The following is a 22,961-nucleotide window of genomic DNA, read 5'->3' on the forward strand; positions in this document are numbered from 1 at the left end:
AGGGATGAGGGGCTTAGCCGCACAGAAGTCAACCCCCCAACGCCCCCAACCCAAAACAAATCTAAGTTCTAGTTCACCCCGCTAAATAACCCGTTTCTTGAAATTTCTTTAGAGATAGATTTTTTTTTTCTTCAGTTTTTCTCAAAATAGGGTGATGTGGACATTATGGCACTTTTAATGTATGTAATGCCTATTTCACTCATACTTGAGTTGAGTAAAAGTATTAGAACATTCCAGGAAATCCCTAATATGAATGATGGCATCCAGCTATTGCTGTACTTGAATGAATAAAAATAAGATCCGAATAAACATAAAAAAAGCTTTAACTGTGTTCTTCTGGCCATTTTAGGTATTTTCAAAATAATAAATTGTTGTATAATCCGATACTAACTGACATAGCATGTTACAGTAGAATATAGCTGTAAAATAATAAGATGCAAATCACTTTGATTTAACTATTACAGAAGGAGATATGACTGCCTATATCAGATCTAGATAAAGATGTCTAGATATCTAAAAGAATTTACGCTTTTCTAAATATCTGGCATGTATTTACATTAGTATGACACACATTTTATTGATTAGTTATTTTATTTCACCATAATTACACACATTTTACTGTAAAAACTAATATTTAGCTTTATTAGTTGTTAGAACTATTCAGTTTTGCAAAACAGTTGTATCATTACCTCATCAGCTTCAGCTCCTCAAAATAATGAATGAATGAAGACAGTGCAGTGGTGGGATTTTTTTTAATACTTGCCGTTTGACAACTATGACAACAGTCCCACTCCCACCTGCCAGTAGAAACAGGTACTGCTGAATGGCCGACACAAAAGCTGCGTTAAGTGGAATGTTATGTGGTAATTTTAAGTACTAACAAAATAAATGTTATACAACCTATTTTTATTTAATTGCAACATATTCCAAACGATCAGGGGCTTTTGAAAATACATCAGGGGCTTAAGCCCCCAAAGAAAAGCAGGACTGTTAATGAAAACAAGTTTCATGAAAATGTAGCAATTTCTAGTACATTTCACAAATGATTACAAATTGAGTACAAAATTTAAATAACATTCGATTTTGTAGTTTAAAGGCTGTAGTAGTATTTTTTTTTGCAGTTCATACTCAGTTTGCTTTTTTTGTTATGATTTTGTTATTTTCTGTGCAGATGAACAATAAAACGATCCCTCGCACTCAACGACTAATTTATTTAAGTCACTTTGTAATCATATAGGTGACGTAGTGGCGCAGTAGGTAGTGCTGTCGCCTCACAGCAAGTAGGTTGCTGGGTCGCTGGTTCGATCCTCGGCTCAGTTGGCGTTTCTGTGTGGAGTTTGCATGTTCTCCCTGTGTTCGCGTTGGTTTTCTCCGGGTGCTCTGGTTTCCCCCACAGTCCAAAGACATGCGGTACAGGTGAATTGGATAGGCTAAATTGTCCGTATTGTATGAGTGTGTGTGGGGATGTTTCCCAGAGATGGTTTGCAGCTGGAAGGGCATCCGCTGCATAAAAAATGAACTGGATAAGTAAAAATGAGCCGGTTCATTCCGCTGGGGCGACCTCGGATTAATAAAGGCACTAAACTGACAAGAAAATGAATAAATGTAATCATATAATTTTTTTATAGCGCAGAATATCATGGAAAAACAAAACTACAAAACGGATCTTTAATAGTCTGATTTTAATGAATCAAATAATTTTTTTGAATGCAAATCAAAATCAAACCTAAATAAGAAACTGACTGCCACAGACTGCTTCCTCCCTGTTTTCGTTGACCATGTAAGCAGAAGCGTTTGGGTGTTACAACTGCATTTAAATGTGGGAGTTAATATGCTACATTATCATTTGGTCTGTGTATATGGAATGTAGGACCTGTTTGTCTTAGTACTATTACCGACCAGAGACATATTATTGTCCAGCAGTTTTTTTAAGGCATCATCATCATCGATTAAAGCACATTGTTTTATTTTGCTCATTAAGCTGCTGTTATAAACAGCAGGCTCTCCATGGATTTCAATGAAGTTACACCAAAATCTCAAGAATAGTGGTAACAAAAATAGTGATCTCACTATATCAGTGCAGCTTTTCTTATTGTGAAGACTGACAGCATCAGTTTTTAAATCTTGACAACTGCTCAAGCTTTCTATCATATTATGTGGTAAAATATTTTGTTGCACTACATCACATTGTCATAAGGTGCCCGAAGTATTCTTTTTAATGTCAAGAACATATCCCTCACACTATTACACAACCACAGTCAGAATGAATCTTTCATACTAGACAGAATGGATTGACTCTTTCATATACATGCCAAATTCGGACCCTATCCAAATGTTGCAGCAGAAATCAAGACTCAACATACTAAGCAACTTTTATTACAGTCTTCTGTTATCCAGTGTTGTTCTGGTTGTGTGAACTGTAGCCTCAGGCATCATTTATACTAAAAATTTTGCTACGGTTACGCCTTCCATCCACACCCTTGGGTTTTCAACTCCGAAGACTTCTGAAAACGCTGCAGCGGCTGTTTTTTGTTTGTTGAGTCAGGGTGGGCATAGCAAAAATGAAGCATCGGAAAATGGAATCATGGCTACTGACATGTGTTCCCTGATTGGGTCTTTTGGGTCACTGTCTATCCTTCCCTTATACATTAAGCCCCTATAAACACATACAACAGAACAAAATCAGTTTCTCTCTCTCTCTCTCTCTCTCTCTCTCTCTCTCTCTCTCTCTCTCTCTCTCTCTCTCTCTCTCTCTCTCTCTCTCTCTCTCTCTGTCACTCAGTCCATCCTGCCCTGTGCTCTCCAGCTGCGCGTCCCTCCTTTCTTCCAAGGTTTGGCACAACTGTCTTAAGGTTTAAAGTCGAGGGAAGGAGGAGGCTGTATTTTTATTGTCAGTGAACAATACATAACCCAAAAGTAAAGCCCATCCTTCAATCACCACATCTTTTTTCTTATACTGTACATCATAGCTCCACTGCTAGACTACACTGTGCCTTAAACACAGAACACAGCACTGCCGCATGTGACAAAACTTTCTTTTACATGTTAATAAGAGTTTTGTCCTAACCATTCATGACATTGACATATCAAGTTTCTATTATAGCAATGGTTTCTATTTCTGCAATGTCACTTTTCTGTAGCCTCAGGTTTGCACTTTTCAACATCAGAAAAATCTGACACTTTCCAACAGATCATGCTGCGCAGCTTTTAGTCTCTTATCATTTCAAGGCTAGACTACTCCAATGCTCTTCTAACTTGAATCCCGGTCCGACACCTTTAAACCCCTACAGATGATCCAGAATGTTGCAGCTCGTCTGGTCTTTAATGAGCCTAAGAGAGCCCATGTACACCTCTCTTTATCTCTCTGCATTGGTTACAGGTCGAAGCTCGGCTCATTGACGATTGCTTACAGAACAACCACGTCACTGCACAATCTTACCTCCACATCCTACTTAAGGCCTACATGCCTTCCAGAAGCCCCCAGTTGGGGAGTGAGCACCACCTTGTGGTTCCATCACAGGGAGGCTATACGCCACTTTCCAAAACATTTACATTCAACATTCCATGCTGGTGGAATGATCTTCTTATTCCCACATTTGCACTCACTGGTATCGTTGAACCCCTGTGAACAAAACTAGAGGTGTACTCTGCATACTTATGCACTATTCTACGCCATTTTGTAGTATAAATAGTGCAAGTAGTTTATTCACACTGAAAACTCTAAAAATAAGTGCACTTTAAATACCCGAGTGATGCACTTATTTAACTGTTAAAAAGAAGTGTGGAATGTTGGACACTTCAAACTCAATAGCCGCTGCTCTGCTCATGTAGCGGATGGGGTGGAGCTTTTTGGTACTGATGTCGGTTTGCTTTACTTGTGAATTGTGAAAGCAGTTGTCTACGAGAGTGATTATACCACCTCCTGATGGTGAATGTGGTCATGTTCATGGTAGGTATTATTTTGTAGTTTGGTCATTTATTTTACTAATTTGGCAACCGTTATCTGTGAAACGGTTTGAATTTCCACTTTGTCAAAGTTATTATTTATTTATCCTTCTACTTCTTCTTCTTTATATTATATATATATATATATATATATATATATATATATATATATATATATATATATATATATATATATATWTATATATATATATATATATATATATATATATATATATATATATATATATATATATATATATATATATATATAATAAATATCTTCATTGTGTTGCTTTGGAGTTTGTTGATTTTTACTATTTGCTGTTTCTTTTCTTTGAGGCTGGCTTCGCCTTGCACCTGCCGCTAATTTGACTTGTTACCTTTATAAGCGGAAGCTGGGTGTGTGTCGAGGTGACTGATCCTACCGATCTTGTCTCTTTCAAGAGTATGACCCGTACTTGTTGAGAACCTCTGCGTATCTTGTCCTGATGAAGGTCTGAGACTTCTGTGCACGTCTTGTGCAGCCGCTGCTGAGGAGCCATGCTGGTATTTTTGCCGTTTCTTTAATCTATGCTTTATTCATACTTTGTCTATGTTTTCTTTATGGTTTATGTTTTGTTTATGTTTGTTTGTTTCTTTCTTTGTTTAAGTAATTGTTTTGATTGAGAAAAATTGTTTAATTAATGATCTATATTTTTGTTGCCACCTTAATTTGATCGGACACTTATATTCTGGTCTCTAAATAAATAGAGCATTGTATTTCTGATTTCCGTGTCCTTTTATGTTGCTAACCCCTTCCCTAGACGAGCTTTAAAAAACGGGTTTGCTTGGCGCCTGTGGTGTAGTGGTTACACTCCGGTTACACTCCGGTGCTTGCGGCGACCCAGGTTCGATTCTGCCTCGCGGTCCTATGCCGATCCTTCCCCTCTCTCTGCTCCCCATGCTTTCCTGTCAATTCTCACTACTGTCCTATCAAAAATAAAGGTGAAAACCCTAAAAACGGGTTTGTGTTCCATTTATGCCAACACCATATTAATATACTATGCTGTTGAGTGTGTAAGTGCATAAGTACATAGTGGATAAGAGTATAGTGTTAAGTGTGCCATTTGGGATGCAGCTTAGGACCCCCACCTCACCACACAAAACCTAAACTGAGTGTGCCTCACACAAGTGAGTGGGCTTTACAAATCACCTGTAAAAAAAAATAAATAAATAAAAAATGTGTATGTTCTTACAAATAAAAATAAAAAAATCACTATGCATTTATATTTTAATTTTATTAGTGTGCTTCACACAGGTCAGGGGGCTTAACAGACCACCTGTAGAAACAATCTTCACTCTTCTCTCCAAAAAAAAAAAAAAAAAACGTCTCTCTCACTCTAGCATCTAATTCTCTGAGCACTGACAGTTGCTTTGTATAATTAGCACTTCCTCCATGTACTGCCTCTATGTGTTGATTTGCTGAATGTCTCCTCAATTGTAAGTGAACAAAAGCATCTGCCAAATGACTAAATGTAAATGTCATGGCGAGAACAAATATATATATATATATATATATATATATATATATATATATATATATATATATATATATATATATATATATACACAGCAAAATATGGGGACCCAAAACAACTCTATGGGTGTTAATTTCAACACTTTGAAAGTGTCTCATGGGGTCCACTCAAAACAGAGTTAAATCAACACTTTCAAAAGGGTTGGCACATTGACACCGAAGTAAGGGTTAATTTTAACTCTGGGCAGAGTTAAATTTGTAACATATATTTAACACCGCCTGGTAGTAATTTTTTTACTACAATATATTGCTATTTTATTCAACTCTCTTGAGTGTAAATATAAAATAGACTGTAAATTACAAAAGAAAAAACATTTTATTTGAAAACATTCACCACTTCAACAACTCATTCAGTTTTTAAAATGCAACAATGTCAAATATGCCTTAAATGTTTTATTAGTACAGACAGTATCAACAAAATATGTATGACCAGTGCTCAAAAAGGCTGTTTCAGTCCTTTGGTCCAAACTTGATGTTTCATCAGAGCAATTTGAAAGTTCAATATAGCGTCACTCATAGTTTTCTTCTGAACTCATAGTTTTCTTGTGAAATTACATTTTAAACAACTTGGCGTGCAAATCTTTCACTTCGGGTGTTTCCTTGGTCCTCCATATCAAACACAGCAGTTTAAATGAAGGTACAAATGCTGTAAACTTTTGTGAAAACAAACTGGAGCTAGGAAATCTCATCAAGCATGTCCTGTGAATGAAGTGCTTCCCAGCCACAGGATCACCTTTTTATCCATGACGATGTAGCAGCTGCTGATCGCTCGTCTGGTGGTTCCTGATGCACGGATATAGGGTGATGCTCATCTAAGAACTCTTCAAGACTCCAGCATGACTAAGAAAAATGTTTGAAAACAAATAGCAATCAAATTCTATGATAAATTTAAAAGAACATTTAAAGTAAATAAAACATTCAAGAAATCTAAACTCACCTTTTGAAAATCTTCATGATGATCCACAACTTGACTCTCCCGGCTGGTTGAGGTGACAGGATATGGAAAAGTAGAAAAAACACATACATCACTGTTGGATCTCCAAAAACAATTAGGTTAACCACTATGACTAGAACTGGAAAAACAGGCAGCTGTCTGTCCAGAATCCTGAATTTAACACAAGACTTGGAGCAAAATTTAGAGGAGCTTAAAATCTTTTATATCATTTAGTGATGCTGACTTCCCCAAAATATTGGCCACAGTGTAAAAAATATTCATAAACTTCATAAACAACAGTTTTCTGTAAGCGTGTGCGTGCATGCGTGTGTGCGCGCGTGCATGTTTCTTTACCAGATTAAACTTGTTAGGCCCTTTCAGGTCCAGTATTGATGCCACCTTTCCTGGAGTCTAGCAGATGTTTTAGGTCCAACTATAATCTAAAATATTAGGATAAGCAGAAGAGGAAAAGTGCAAAGCAAAGAGCAAAACATTATTTAAGTAACAGTTCACCCACAATACAAAACTTATCACCTTCATGTCATTTGTTATTCTCTAATGCTCTAATACCCTCTCAGCTTATGTGAAACAAATACAGAACTTTATCAAACATACCTTCATTATTATTACCACATATGACCAAGAAGGTGTGCTTGGTCATTTCACCAACTCTGGAAATACACCATCCGTCTCTAATCAGCCACCGTCACAGGGTCTTGTGTTATTGTATAGAGAACTGTGGCTGTTAAAAAACAACAACACATTAGTATCTAACACATATGCATAACCTTCAGATAAAAAGGAGAGATGAACATCACAAAGTATGCCTCACACTTTTTCAGATATCTTTTGATTCAGATGTTGATTATTGATATTAAATCTACAAATCAAACCTGTATCATCATTAGGCTGCTCAAATATGAATCAGTTGATTAATTTTACAGACAGGTGGCTGTTTACAACGCACTAAATTGTCTTTAATAAAAAGGAAATGTTGTGTACAGTACATGCTAAGTTTAGCCTATAGTTTTAAGCACAATATCATGCGGGAGAAAAAGCTTGACTAAGATGTTCCTGACTACAGAAATAGCCTAACTTACTAACGTCAGACATCCCGAGTTGGGAAAAGTAATTTTCGGGGGATACAGAGTTGATTTGCGGGAGGTAGCGGGAGAGATGAGAACCTGAAGAGCAATGGGATGAGTTGCGCGCAACGTACCTGAAGAGCTGGGAGGGATGCGGTGGAGAGGGGTGTGCAAAGTGTTTAATGACCGGGCGGGAGACGCGCGATTTCCGGGAGATTATCATTCATTTGCGGGCATCTACTTGGGCATCTGGGAGTCTCTGTGCATTTGCGGGATAACGTTAACGTTAGTCCCGCAACTTCCGGGAGACTTCTGTAACCTTAAATGTCTGAGAAAGTGCAAACGCGGTCATTTAAAGACATTAATGTTAACATTCCGACTTTAATGGTTGTCAACACTTAATATAATTCAAGCGTACGTTATCACGCGAGTCTATGGACTAACGGTATATGGACGGCCACGAATGAACCAGTTTAAAAGGGCCGCGGTGTTTAAAATAACTAAATTAACGTACACGAATAACAAACAATCATATGTTTCAGTCAGGAAGCCTTTTACAAGTAAGCATATGTTCATTTACTCACCAGATATGTTTTAGAAACTCCAGAGCGTATGGAAACCGTCCTGTGTTGCCGTTAGCATCCGGGCAGAGTAGGCTAGGCTGCTCTGGGGATTCCCTCGCTAGTTTGCTTCGAATTAAAGGAGAAGTGTCGATTTTATTTTACAGATGAGTAACAACGCACAAAATGGCATTAAGCGTGACAGAAATGTGTTGAACATGTACATTTGATGTTTTTATGCACTATGTATGCGTGAGCATCTATAAAAACATTCTTGAAAAGAAGTGAATAGTAATGCAGTTAAGCTAGATACACAAACGACCATGAATGAACCGCAGAAGATTAAAATTGTCACTCCATTCTAAAGTTATTAACTTAACAATATGTTTACACATGTATTTCCTTAAAGAAAGTCAGTAAAATACCAACATTTAGGTAGTTTGACTCACCAGTTGCTGTTCTAAACCTCAGATGGAAAATGGCGTATAGAAAATTCTTCAGTGACTGGGGCTGCATGAATTCCCGGATGTTGGAAATAACACCACCAAGTGTTGAAAAGATAACTCCTTGATTTCGCACTGAATAAAATCAATTCTAACTCTTATTATATTCATTTATCAAAATCTAACTCTTTAACGTCAACACTTTACTCTGAAATGCTTCAACACCGAGAATTTAACTCTGATCAATTTGCTGTGTATATATATATATATATATATATATATATATATATATATATATATATATATATATATATATATATATATATATATATATATATATATATATAATTTTCACATTATGTACTTAACTTGCGTACAGGAACATACAGTATTTTAATGCAGAGAATATTCACAGAACTACAGATCAGAACATCTTTCTTGAAATATAATTTCACAAGTTCTTACAGATATTTGATTAAAGAATAAGCATATTTGCATGCTGTCTGGGGAGAGGGCTTTGAGCTAAGAAAGACACTCTAACTCAAGTTTTTTGTAAGGAGAGAGAGAGATGGGGGGCCAGGTACAGTGTCTATCCCAGCCTTAGAATGCTCCCACTGGTTAAGAAGTGATTGGATTTAAAGGTGTGGAGATGGACTGGTGAAGGGATGCTGAAAGTCAATGGATAATGAACGTTTGACACGCTTGATTTTTTTATACAATTATGCTTTCATGCAGTGGTAGAATATCTAACCAATTCCATGGGTGTTCTATAAAAAGGCCAGGAGAGGGTTTTCTATAATGTCAAAAATATTTGTAATTTATTGGATACAAATGAATAATTCGATCAACAGAATTCTGGGTATCCACAATGCAATGCAAGATTTACATTCAGGAGGTGCGCAACAAAATTGACATTTCCCTCACTCCAGCATTTATACACTGGTGATATTGACAGATGGAGTTTTAGTGACATTTGTCACTTGTCAATCATTCTAAACATCACCCAAACATACTTCCTCTTTTTGCAAAGTTCTCTGAGCACGTAAGCTGACATTATTATCAGATAAGTCCTGCTCTGCAACATTCTGTCTTCACACCTTTACGAACATCGCATTGTATAGGACATTTAAATTATTTTCATATATTGGTGTCGCTCCATCTTTCCAGCCGGCCACAGGAAGATTCTACTTCTGTAAAAACAATTCATTAGTATGCAAAGTGTATGACACTTAGAGAAGTTGTTTGGTTAATATATTACCTTAAGCCAGTGGTCACCAAACTTGTTCCTGGAGGGCCGGTGTCCTGCAGATTTTAGCTCCAACCCTAATCAAACACACCTGAACAAGGTAATCGAGGTGTTACTAGGTATACTTGAAACACCCAGGCAGGTGTGTTGAAGCAAGTTGAAGCTAAACCCTGCAGGGACGCCGGCCCTCCAGGACCGAGATTGGTGACCCTTGCCTTAAGCAATCAAAATGTTTAATGAAAAGAAAAAGAAAGAAAACTATAAAACATTATTCCTTTTTCCTAGCAGCAGATTGGATAATAAGATTGTCAATGATAAATTTAACTTCTATCAAAGTTTGATTTTCGGATCACATATAAATATAATAAATATGAATAAAATTTAAGTCTCAGCCTTTGCTTTCCCATTCTTTCATTTCATTAATTGTGTAGGCTATGTTATATGTAGTGTACTGTGGAATGATGATAAAACAAACATACATCTTTGCTATTGTGGTATTGCCAAGACTACCATTAATTAAAAACCTGCTACCCCAAGCTTTAAAAAAAAAACTCACAAAAAAATCTGTTTCAAGTTTGATAATTGTTCATTTGAGAGTAATATATTAAAAACAGGATGTAGACTGCACAGCTGTATTTTTGTGCAGGCATCTACTGTATTCTATTATATAAGTATTATTATTATTATTATTATTAATAATAATTATTTTTATAAAAAAGTATACTGTTTACAGTGAAAGATCTCTATTCTTTGATTCTATTATTTTCAAATTTAAAGGACAACACAAAAAACAGGGGTTTGGATTTTTAGTAATTTGACATTTATGATTATTATACATCTTATTTAATCTAATTGAAAGATTCAGCAATTGTGACACTGTAAAACCCAACAGTCAACTTTATCAGATAAAATGAATTTAGTTAACTCAAAATTGCCTGAAAGTTAATTCTACTCATTTGAAAAGAGTTTTAAACTCAGTGCTGTAGAAAATGATTTAATTAAATACATCATTACTTCAACTTAAATAGAGTAGGTTCACAGTACTTATATAGAGTTGTTTTTTAACTGAAATGAGTTGTAGCAATCAGTTTCCTTAAACGATTTGAGTTTCCTTAACTTATTTGGTTTTACAGTACTCAGTTGGTTTGAGTTCATTTATTGGGTTTTACTAGGCTCAAATTGCTTCGTATACTCATATAGATTAGGTTCACAGCACTCATTAGGATTAGTTTTTGAACTTAAATGTTTTGTTGCAATCAGTTTCTTCAAATGGTTTGAGTTACCTTAACTTTTTCCTCACAGAAACGGATGAAATCCCAGTGTAGACGTGGATTGTTTCCATTCTAAAATAGAGTTTAAAACTAAAATAAGACCACTGTTAATAGCATGAGTGTCATTGATTTGATCATCCTCTTTTCTATAGATCATCTGCTTCAAGGTTGGATTGGCTGTGCGTTCAGAGACACTCTTCTGCAGACATTGGTCTTTATTTGTGTTACATTTTTACCCACCAAACTGCTGTTCACGTGACATATTGTTCTATCCATACCATTTCATGTAATGGCCAGTTATGTTTGAAAATTCTAGATCAGCAGTTTGCATTGACCATGCCTTGTTTAAAAGATGATGATTAAATATTTGTTTTAATAAATAGGTTAACTGGTGCACCTTAAAAGGCTGAGGATACATCTTTAAAACAGCAGCCATAGTTTCTGAAAGTTATATATCTTCTTTTTTTGCACTGCATTAAGCTTCGGAACAGAGTGTAAGAGTTAAAAAACATTATGATATATGAAAGCAATCTAACACTGCCTACTCCTAATAAAACACCATGCCTACGGTGTACTACACTAGTCGTATCTTCATGCTGTGAGGTTGCTTTTCATTATCACGTACAAGAAAGAATAGAAGGGGCAATGGAAATACTGCTAGATTACCTACTTTATTCATAAACCTGAAGCCTAGGACAATGTTAATTTTTCAGGAAGATAAAATTCCCAAGCACAAAACCCAATTAAAATTGGAGTACCTCAAGAACTAGAAATTCAATTCCCTGCAATAGGCCTAGCAAACTTCTAGCTTTCCACAAAGAGAGCCTAACACTTTTATAGAGTTTATGTTTGTATAGTTAAAGAAAAAATGATACGACACCATGGATTTACTATTGAAAAATGGATTGAGAAGCTTTAAAACGACCTCAGCTGAGAGATTGAGACCATATGCCAATGGATTATTTCTCAACTGAAACCGTTTTGTAAAAAGGAGTGGTCAGAATTTGTTCCTGATCGAAGTTCAATCTGATCCGCAATTACAGGAAATGTTTGGTCAAGGTTATTGCAGCAAATGTAGGGTCAACATGCTATTAAAGCCAAGGGTTCACATGCTTTTTATTCCCTGCAGAGTAAATCTTTACACAGTGTGTTCGATAAGGGCACACCGGTGTTGTGTTTTGTTCTAAATCTAAGCACACTGTGTATGTCTTGCTGTCAGTCTACACACAAAAACTAGTCATATATATATATATTTATGTTTTTTTTAAATCTAATGTTCAACAAGATCCAAAACTACTTCTCAAATACCACTATCTTAAAAAAAAAAAAAAAAAAAATATATATATATATATATATATATATATATATATATATATATATATATATATATATATATATATATATATATATATATATATATATATATATATATATATATTATAGGCCCTACGTGTTTTTGCTGTCATGTTTATTTGTTTAAAGCATGGGTGTTCAAACTCTGTCTTGGAGGGCCGGTGTCCTGCTGAGTTTAGCCCCAACTTGCTTAAACACACCTGCCAGGAAGCTTGTAGCATATCTAGTAAGAGCTTGATTAGCTGATTGATGTGTGTTTGATTAGGGTTGGAGCTAAACCCTCCAGGACACCAGCACTCCAGAGCTGAGTTTGAACACCCCTGGTTTATTGGGTGATCAAATCCCCTCTTTCAGTTCAAGCATACCTCAGAATTTCTTTGAAAAAGGCAGCTTGAATGGGCATGGATAGCTGTGAGCTGAGAGTAAGGGAGTGCCCACTACCATACTGACTAAAAATCAGAGAGAAAATGTGAGGAAACGCAATATTTTATATTTAACTAGTGATTATTTTAAAGAGCAACGATTACGGGTTTTTAAAAATGACCTTCTATATAGTGTGTAACACAGCTGAAGTGATGTGAAATATTTAGCTTAGGCTTAAATCTGAAATTGTGCTGTGTTTAAAAATATTGATTCATCTACAAAGGAGTCGAATCATTGTGCTTCATATGAAACATCTTGATAACGAGTCATTAGCCATATCGGCATGACGTGGATACGGAACTTAAGCCCCGCCCAATTGTGCACGCGCATTTAAAAAAATTTAAACCCCCGGCTCATCATGCAAACACAGTTGCAAAGAAATAGAAGAACACTAGCAGACGCCGGTTGAATCAAGTCGTGTATATGCTGAGCTCAGCTGGATATTATTGGAAGTGTGAGTGGAAAGTTTTCTTTCTACCTAAAGATGAAACTGTGAAGAGTCGGTGGTTGAGGTTTATTTTTGCAAAATACCTCAGCATTATAGCCCCAGCTTTGTGCTGTCTTCCTATCATTTTTCTGAGGAGTGCTTCAGCAATCTACACGCTTACAATGGCGGATTCGTCAGCGATTAACCCCCTGGGGTCGAAGACTGCATATACGTGGTCTGACAAGTTTTTACATCATCAAGCTAAATATGAACTTTACACTTTCAGTTTTAATCGTACAGATAAGATCAATACATCAATCAAATCTGTTAGGTGTATGGTTTTTAATGTGTACACTTACAATGACAACAAATGTGTGTGCTTTTGCAAAACAAGGATAACAAATAGTGTAGGCAATCTGTCTTTTTTTCTCTCTGTGAACTGTTTTTAGAAATGCGTCAGTAAAATGCGCTGATACGTCGCAAAAACAAAACACCCAGAGATGAGACATATATTTTTTGAAAGCTTGAAGTGTCTACTTTTAAATGCAGGGAGTGCATTATGAAAAAAAATATTGCTGGATAAAGTAATTAGTATGAAACCAACGCTATGTCTAGTTTCTCAGTCTGAGTTCAGTAGAGTTAATGCTACCACGCCCACAGCCTTTGACATTACAAATAACCTGCATGAGACACGCACAAGATAAAGACTGTGTCAGGAAAAAACACGTCGTTATAATGTACTGAAATTCAACAAACACTCAACAAAGAAATATGAGAGGACTGGTATGGAGTCTCCTGTCGCCTCATTACAGCGAACGTGATCCCGCCCACAGTGAGCGCGCAGTTCATATGAAATTTGTCCTAACAGACCACTAATAGTTTCATTGCTATACAACGTGTATCCTATAACGTATAGTATTTTCTCTTTAGCGACCAGTTCAGTCGCAATACTATCTTTCTTCTAGCGTTGAGTTCCTCCGCTACGTATATATATACATGTGTAGAGCGTATATATATTATTATTATTACTAATAATTGCCTCCTTGTTTTCTCTAGCTTGCAAATTATCCACTGTGTGCATTAATACTGAATGTGTGCCACTGTTTTCACTTATGGTTAAGAATAGAGCAATATGCTGGTGTTTAACTGCATTGCTTTAATGCACTCCTTCATTGGGCTCACACACATACATGCCAACATTTGTTCCTGAAAATCCAGCAGACCGGGGGTTTAGGTTTGAGGGTGAGGTTTGTCAATAACACTTTTGAGATCCAGGTACTACGTACTATGGTGTTAGTGACTACTATGAAGCGTGTTTCTGGCCACCGCTGCAATTGGATTGTATACCAATGTTTGGCCACCCGGGGGTTTCACAGACCATACCAAAATGCTGAGGACCACGGTGGTTGAAATTACAGAAGTTTTCCGGCATAAATAACAAAACCGTAGGATGGAGGGAGATGGGTCTAAAATGCGGGAGATGGGTCTGAAATACAGGAGACTTCCGGGAAAAACAGGAGTGTTGGCAGGTATGCTCAGACATACACTCTGCACTCTGACTACTTCAATATTGTTGATAATCCGTAGTGGGCATTGCGCTGAATGCTGTCGACCAATCGCAACAGGCTGTCATCGGTCCAATCAGTGCAGATTAGCATTGGGCTAAGGAGGGGTTTGAGAACAAATGAATCGCTGAATTAATTATGGAAGTCAGTGAGATAATTAAGTAAAATAAATGCATATTACAAGACAATGGAAATGTTTTTTATATTGCATGCATATCAGCCTGTTGTTTGAGACCCCCAAAACCCCAAAAAAATGACCCTTTTTAAAGTATAATAGGGACTCTTTAAATTTTAGACACACATGCTGACTTTGAAGTGAGAGAGAAGTTATTGAGACACTGAATCATTTGTAAGTCATGTCTGTAATATGGTTACTGTGGGTTGGGTGAAAGATTGGTGAAGGGTTTGAGGTAAGCAACATTTTATTGTCTCTTTTTAGGCAGAACAAAAATAATAATTGAAAAACTCTTATGCCCATGGCACCTTATGATGTTGTTTCCTAGTTGGTGTCTCTCCCCTTTCGTGTTTCCCAGACCTGGTTTTATGCTGTCTCTCCTGTGGAATCACTGCAAACACATAGCTGTTAGTCATTTGCCAAATTGACCTGCTCCCGATACATTCCTCCCTTTTGACAGACACCCCCCTCACCACAATGTCTGTTAGCATTTGAAAGTCTTGTCTATAAAAGAATCTGTACCAAAGTCAATACTTTTGACAACACTTTCTGCAACCTATCATCAACAGCACCCAACTGCTGACTGATTAATTCAGAAGCAGTTGCTGATTCCTAATTCGCTTACTATCCATCCTAAATAGTATTTGAAAATAGAATTAGTATGACCTAAACCAGTGGTTCTCAAACTGTGGTACGTGTACCATTAGTGGTACACAGGCTTCCTTCTAGTGGTACTCGGAGGAATGAAATATGTCATGTACATGCTACACACATTAAACAATTTTCAAAAATTATCTATATAATATGTCATATATGACATAAGATAATCTGCCACATTTTTTAAGTGTGCAGAGGTGTAGCTGCTTTACTGGGTCTACTATGCTATTTTATTTCAGTGCTGCTCATTTTGGTGGTACTTGGAGAGACTATTTTTTTCTGAGGTGGTACTTGAGGAAAAAAGTTTGAGAACCACTGACCTAAACTGTAGTCTGCTCAAAGTCTACTATGTCTGGTAGAAATTCAGCGTGTAAAACCATCTGTACTTCAATCAAAAATATTGTCCACAATACTGACCATTGTGCATCTGATGTGAATTCGACTAAATATACAAACTCAGATAAAAAGTGTGAACAAACTACAAAAATGGCTGACGAGTGAGATCAACTGTTGAGTAGAGAGGCTTCGGTAAAGTTATTTTAATGATCACTAATTATTATCTAGCCAACTGGAAAATATTTACATCACAATTTCTGTCTGAAACAGCAATGTGGACTTCTTTAAAGACATGTTTGAACATTAACTTGTTTGGAATGCAAAATTATCCAAAGACCTGAGGAGATTTATTTGCATGAAAGACTCATGCATGGCAGATTAACGTGCTGTTGTATCTCCAATGAGGTAGGAAATTAAATATGAAAGGAATGTGAATGATGTGTCAAGATGATTGACAGGGGACATAACTAAGCAACATGACAGTCCATTAATGAGGAAGTACAGTGGTATGCCCTAAAGCTTATATACTCTTCTGTTACACACTCAAAAGTATTCACTTTTTTCTTCACAGGGCGTTTTATAGGTATGCAAATTGGGTAGCAGAAAGCATCTCTTAGTCTCATGAATAATAATGAGACACCAACAGATCATTGAAGTTTTTTCAGCATTATACCACATCACAACCTGTTACAACGCCCCAACGAAGATTTTAAACCTAAAAGTAGTTAAGAAGTTATGGGAAAAAAAGCTAATTATTAGCTAGTTATTCCCTTCTATTGAAGCTAACAGATGCTTACCATTGCTCTAAATGATGTTCAACACATTGGAATCTGTAAAAAAAAAAAAAAAAAATGAGAATAGAATTTGTAATTTAATAACATTACCAAGAAATAAAGTTGCATCCACCAGTTTATATAGAGACAAATATTTAATCAGAGGGCATGTCCAAGTATTTATTTCAAGAAATTATAGTTATTTATCCTTACTACGATGCCAGCACAAAAAAAAGCAAAATATTTTTAGTTATAAAAACAAATATTTTGTTTATATCACAGTCCCCTATGTGACATGTAAAGCTATAATTATTAAAATAGTCAAAAATCTGCAGTAGATAGAAACAGACTCCTACAGGAATCCATGGTCATTTTATAAATTCACATTTTCTTACTCTGCAATAGTAGCACTAAAGCGCTTTGGGAGACACAACGGCATTTTAATGTGGGAGTTAATGCTCTAAATTATCATTTACTGCATGAATGGATTACAGGACCTGTTTGGTTTGTTAGTGACCAGAGACAAATTGTCGTCCAGTAGTGTTTTTAGGAAACCACCATCGATTAACGTACTGTTTTGTTTATGCTCATTATGCTGCTTCTAAACAGCAGGCTCTGTCTGGGTTGTAATGTATGAGTTTCCCCTAAAATGCAACTACAAACATTAGTGAAGAGAGATAGTGATAACAGAATACAGTAAAAACTAGTGGTAGGGCAGTAAGTATTTTTATTTCACTGTACTTAAAGGGCTGGTCCAGAGTGTATGTTTTAAGGCTTGGTTGTGTTCATGGGGTGGGTGCTAAGCAATGTGTGCTCATGCTTCATTTGTAAAATAAATAAATGAATGAATAAATAAATAAATAAATAAATAAATAAATAAATAAATAAATAAATAAATAAATCAATAAATCAATCAATCAATCAATCAATATTTTTCCATTTATCTGTATTTATGTACTGCTACTCAGCTGACATGGAAATGACTGTCATATTTCTTAGTTTCTCCGAAAGCCCGCCGTCAAGAGACTGTGATTGATCAGCCAATATATTGTGATGTGATTGGCAGAGCGGCTCCATGTCACCAAAAAGCATCCCGCCACTACTAGCACGCGCTTCGCCATTGTGTAAATACTGTCAGTCAGAGTAACTGTTAGCTGTATCAGTTTAAGCCTGAATCAAACAGAAAATGACGAGGACACAGCTCAACTTGATGTCTGCTCTCCAAAATAACATCTGACAAGTGTCTTTCATGTATATTTGGGTTGTAAGTATGTGTAAGTAATATGTAACATTCACATATCTTTTGTGCATTCTTGAGTTCATTATTTGAGATGTAGAACGCAGGGAAAGCAGCCGCATAGAGAGACATTGCAGTGCTGATGAAGACTGTGGCTGTTTACAGGGGTTGAATGGAGAGATATTAATTTGTAGATAAACTATTAGGGGTGCCAAACAGCATTTCCTGTTGTTTACATCCTTGTTTAATACCTCGCTACTACACATCGTTAATGCCAGAAATGGTGTGTTTACAGACCTCCTAGTTTTTTTATGAATTTTTTTGACAATTTTTTTTTATACAAATGATAATTTTGTGGTTTTAATTCCCAGCAATTTGTGGACAATTTTACGATTAAAAAAAAAAAAATAATAATAATATATATATATATATATATATATATATATATATATATATATATATATATATATATATATATATATATATATATATATATATATACATTTTTTGTTATATAGCATACTAGGTAGCCTACTATATTAGGTGTGCAATATAAAACAATGACAAATCATAAAAATAATGCTTCTTTATTTTGGTCTCTTGTCATGACAAGATCTAAAACTGTTGAGATTAATCCAAAGTAAGTTTGTATTTCTCTTATTTTTATCCACAATCTTACTTTCTCTCAGATTTCACTCCCTGTAGCATCTGATATCATGCAGACATAGGACATTCATTAGGGATTCCCCTACCGTAATACACCTAAAGCACACATTGCTGTAAATCTCTTCAATGGCAGGGAAGCGTTTTCTCTCGTTAACTAATAAAAAAAGAGTTAAACAAAATAATTTATCAATTTGACGCACACAATACCAGCCACACATGTAAAGTACAAATAATGTTCTTCAATTTGGTCACGTCCAGTGGCCGTATCTGTGAACCAATTTCCATCTGTTTGTTCCATTTTTCTTTTGCAGTCTGAAACATGTTAAATGCACAAAACGTTTGTGTTCTTATGAATTCACTTGTAAATCACTTAAACTTCATCCCTCAAAATAGGTTTCTTGAAAATTCATAGATATTTTCATTGGATGTCGCCTACGCTGTTGTTGTCTGTTGGAAGGAATGCGTCAACCATTTTGGTAAAGGGTAGTGCTCATTTGAAATGAATGTGGGACAAAGGTGTAGTGGAGAACATATACATATATCTATGTTCAGGAGTGTGAGTAGAGTAAAAGTACCTGTTGTAAATATTACTCAAAGTATCAGTAAAAAGTAGCCCTTTTAAAAGTACTCATGAGTAGTAAGTTGTGAGTATTATGCTATTAAAAGTTGATGCGTTTACATGTAATTTGTGGATGTGTGTGTGTAACCGTAACATTCTGTAGTGCATTTAGTTATTGCCCAGCAGACACACAATGTCGTAAGATGTTAATATTAGGTTAGATTTAGGTCCTGATGTACGGTGACTAAAATTCAATGTCTAGCCAGCGTCTAAGGACAAAACTATTTTGATGTTTAATAATATCATCAAATGAAGTTGATTTGGTTGATTTTAGGTTGTTAGAAAGTGACCAAAATCCAATGTCGAGCCAACATCTTAAACCAACATTCCAATTGACGTCAAATACTGGCATTCATTCATCAGTTATGGCAACCAAAATTCAACATCTGATCAATGTCATAGTGGTACGTCAACACAACGTCAAGCTGTAACATCCTTAGACGTTGATATTAGGTTGGTTTTAGGTTGGATGTTGGACATTGACATCGGGCTGACGTTGAGTTCTGATGTAAACCCAATTTCTGCTGGGTGTTTAAGGCCATTTCGGTCATCATACTGTAAATATTCATCATCTTCTCATCAGTGACATGCATTTAAACCAGGGGTGCCCATACTCAGTCCTGGAGGGCCAGTGTCCTGCAAATTTCTAATCTGAATTAGACGCACCTAGGCTAATCAATCTCATTCTAGGCTTTCTCGAAACATCCGTGCAGGTGTGTTGAGGCAAGTTAAAAGCTAAAAAATCTGCTTTTGAAAAGATTTTGAACATCTTCTTGGACACTTTCAATGCTTCCAATAAGTTTGCTGCAATGTAAAGTGCACATGTCTTGAGGTAGTTCATTATGATACTATTAACCTTCGATGTGTGATTTGATTGGACAGGAATCACAAAACTGATTTTTTTATCCCATAGACAAGAAAAAAATAAAGTAGTGACTGCAGGTTGAAGGAAAGTACTGGAGTAAAAGTACAGATACTGCACTAAAATGTATTCAAGGAAAAGTAAAAGTACACATTTTTAAAACTACTTAGTAAATTACAATTTCTGAGAATAACTACTCAGTTACAGTAATTTTAGTATTTGTAATATTTTAGTATTTTTTTATTTGTTACTTTACACCACTGATTTATATATATATATATATATAAAGTGTTCTTTGACCGAGCATTATTGAAAAGAAGGGCTTTATGCATCATCTGGTGTAATTATTTCATCAGGGTATCTGTACTTTAACCGAAGTGTGTAATTTGTGTACTGTCCACCACTGCCGTAGTTCACCAATAGAATGCAGTTGTCACTCCCTCAAACAATTAAACTTTGTACCTACAGAACATGATTAAGCAATCAGTAGATAAGTGACAGCCATTGTGTCATTGTTGGCTCGTAGTGAAACGTTCCACTTCGGCCTGGCAGTGCAGTCGCCCACCTCAACTCCCGAACTGCAAAGTAATGATGAACGAATGAGCAATCGTTCTCTTCACACCTCCATCTCCTCTCCCTCATTTCGCGCCTCTCACGTCTGCCAGGCACATCCCAGCTCTGCAATAATCCCTCAACTATCTGTGCACACTTCCAAAAATAACCGGCTCCTGCAGAAAGAGAGAGAGACGCAGGAGGAGGATGCACAAAGCAACAGAGACATAAACTTTGGAAATTGTGAAGGGAGAGCAGGAACGCAAGGGTCAGACTGTCTTTCTTCACTGTATGTGGGTGTCTGTTCGAGAGAGTTTGTGATACATTCACTTCCTCTTCGCTTTGTCATGTTTATCGGCGTCCCTGCAGCTTGTCAGAGCAGCGGTCCTCCTGTGTGCCATTAGTAAGATTAAACTCGACCGCTTTTTACATAATCACTGCTTCAGTGCTGTCAGCTTTCTGCACACATACACACACACGCGCACCGTCCAGTGTGCTGCTGAGAGTAAAGATCTGTCGTCGTAAAGCAGACTCGATCATAGAGTTGTCATGCCTGCTGTTTTCATTTGTTGCCTCTCTGTCCAAGCCATTAAACCACACACCGTTCGCACCACAGGCCTTTGGTGCACCTTCTGACGGATTTTGGAGGAGGCTGTAAACAGTCGGTCTATAGGATTTAAAATATTGCAGTTCATCATGTGCCTGGGAACTGAATGTATTTCTGTGTCATCTTCATTCTAATAATTCAGGTTATTATTAAATTTAAAAAAATGCAACATTACATTTTGGTGTGCCTATGCCAAAGAGAGTTATTAAAGTTTCATCAAACTTAAATCATTTTTGTTGCATAAATGTCAACAATTATTTTTCTTGTTTCAAACTGTACAATTTATAAGTTATTAACATTTTTAATAAAGTAAAATTGAGAATATATAAAAATTTTAATCTAATAAAACTATTAATGATAAAACCACCTTAGTGTCATTGATACTGCCATGGAAACTGCCATTAACCCTACAAAAAGCATTATGTCTCACGCTATATCTAATCCGCATACACTCGAAAAATTAAACTTTTAAGACTCAGGACTCTATCATACACCCAGCGTAATAAGGGCTAAGACATGTATGCCGCTTTCTGTTGCTATTTTCAGACCAGTGTAACTGTAATTTTCACATTTTGCGACACGCTGTTTAAATAGCACGGCGACGTGGTGGTGCAGTAGGTAGTGCTGTCGCCTCACAGCAAAAAAGATGCTGGTTCGAGCCACGGGTGGGTCAGTTGCCATTTCTGTGTGCGGTCACGTGGGTTTCCTCCGGGTGCTCCGGTTTCCCCCACAGTCCAAAGACATGTTGGTAGAGGTGAATTGGGTAGGCTAAATTGTCTGTAGTGTATGAGTGTGTATGGATGCTTCCCAGAGATGGGTTGCAGCTGGAAGGGCATTCACTGCATAAAATATTTGCTGGATAAGTTGGTGGTTTATTCCGCTGTGGCGACCCCATGTTAATAAAGGCACTAAGCCGAAAAGAAAATGAAGGAATGTTTAAATAGTTAATCCATTTGCACCACTTTGTAGACTTATGAGAGTGCTGGTCTGAAAAAGAGGTGTATTAAGGTGCATTGTCGGCATGTTGCTCATTTGAGGAACTGAAATAGACCACGCCATCGATCGACTAAAAGCTGGTCTAAAGTAGCGCAGAGCACGTTAGTTATGGCCATATGCTGGTCCAAAAGCTTACACATTGCTTACACCCAGGATGTACAGCAATACACAGCTATTTTTACAAATGAATAAAAAAAAATAAAGATTAAAACGTTACAAACAATATTATTTTATACATAAATAAAAAAAAATAAAAAAAAACGCCTGTTGGATTTTACAGACATATGCATCACAATATGAGGCAGAAGAATAGGATGTGTGTTTGGATATAACTCCGTTTTTTGACCAGACTTCATTATTATTGTTTATTTATTAGTTTGCTGAAAATTAGAACTGAATTTATTGTGCTTAACAGACAAAATTAAACATGTAGGCTAATGGTCTTCTGTGGAGTGTACAACACTGTTTCTTTACTTACGAAAGTAAAGGAGTAAAATGAAGAGTATAAGTAAAATAAAGAGAACATAAAGAAGCAGATAAGAGGAGGCTCAATCTTTATCCTCGCACAGACGGCCTGTTTAACTTTTTTTCTTGCAAGTGTTCAATTTTTCCACTTACAATGTCCGCCATATAAACTGACTCTTAAAGGGAAT

At 36.3% G+C, this 22,961-nt stretch overlaps 1 long non-coding RNA gene and 1 other non-coding gene across 8 annotated transcripts in view; one reads left to right on the forward strand and one right to left on the reverse strand.

Annotated features, from left to right (window-relative positions):
- The window catches only part of ccdc172 (coiled-coil domain containing 172), a 216,616-nt gene that overhangs the window by 118,909 nt on the left and 74,746 nt on the right, over positions 1–22,961 (forward strand). Inside the window, exon 9 of one of the 7 annotated variants that reach the window (XR_012389235.1) lies at positions 11,213–11,464. The exons of 5 other annotated variants lie outside the window; for them this stretch is intronic. This is a non-coding gene — a transcript (coiled-coil domain containing 172). Of the gene's footprint in view, positions 1–4,389; positions 4,704–11,212; positions 11,465–22,961 lie in introns of those variants that run through there. One more of the 7 variants, XR_012389238.1, reaches the window with a different exon arrangement.
- Positions 5,948–8,606, reverse strand: LOC137487389 (uncharacterized). Its single transcript, XR_011005951.2, has 6 exons — positions 8,550–8,606; positions 8,125–8,229; positions 7,071–7,197; positions 6,810–6,895; positions 6,459–6,501; positions 5,948–6,361 (listed from the first exon to the last, which is right to left on the reverse strand). It is a non-coding gene; the product is annotated as an uncharacterized lncRNA (long non-coding RNA).

This window comes from Danio rerio, chromosome 13 (assembly GCF_049306965.1).
Source record: "Danio rerio strain Tuebingen ecotype United States chromosome 13, GRCz12tu, whole genome shotgun sequence".
Lineage (NCBI taxonomy): Eukaryota > Metazoa > Chordata > Actinopteri > Cypriniformes > Danionidae > Danio > Danio rerio.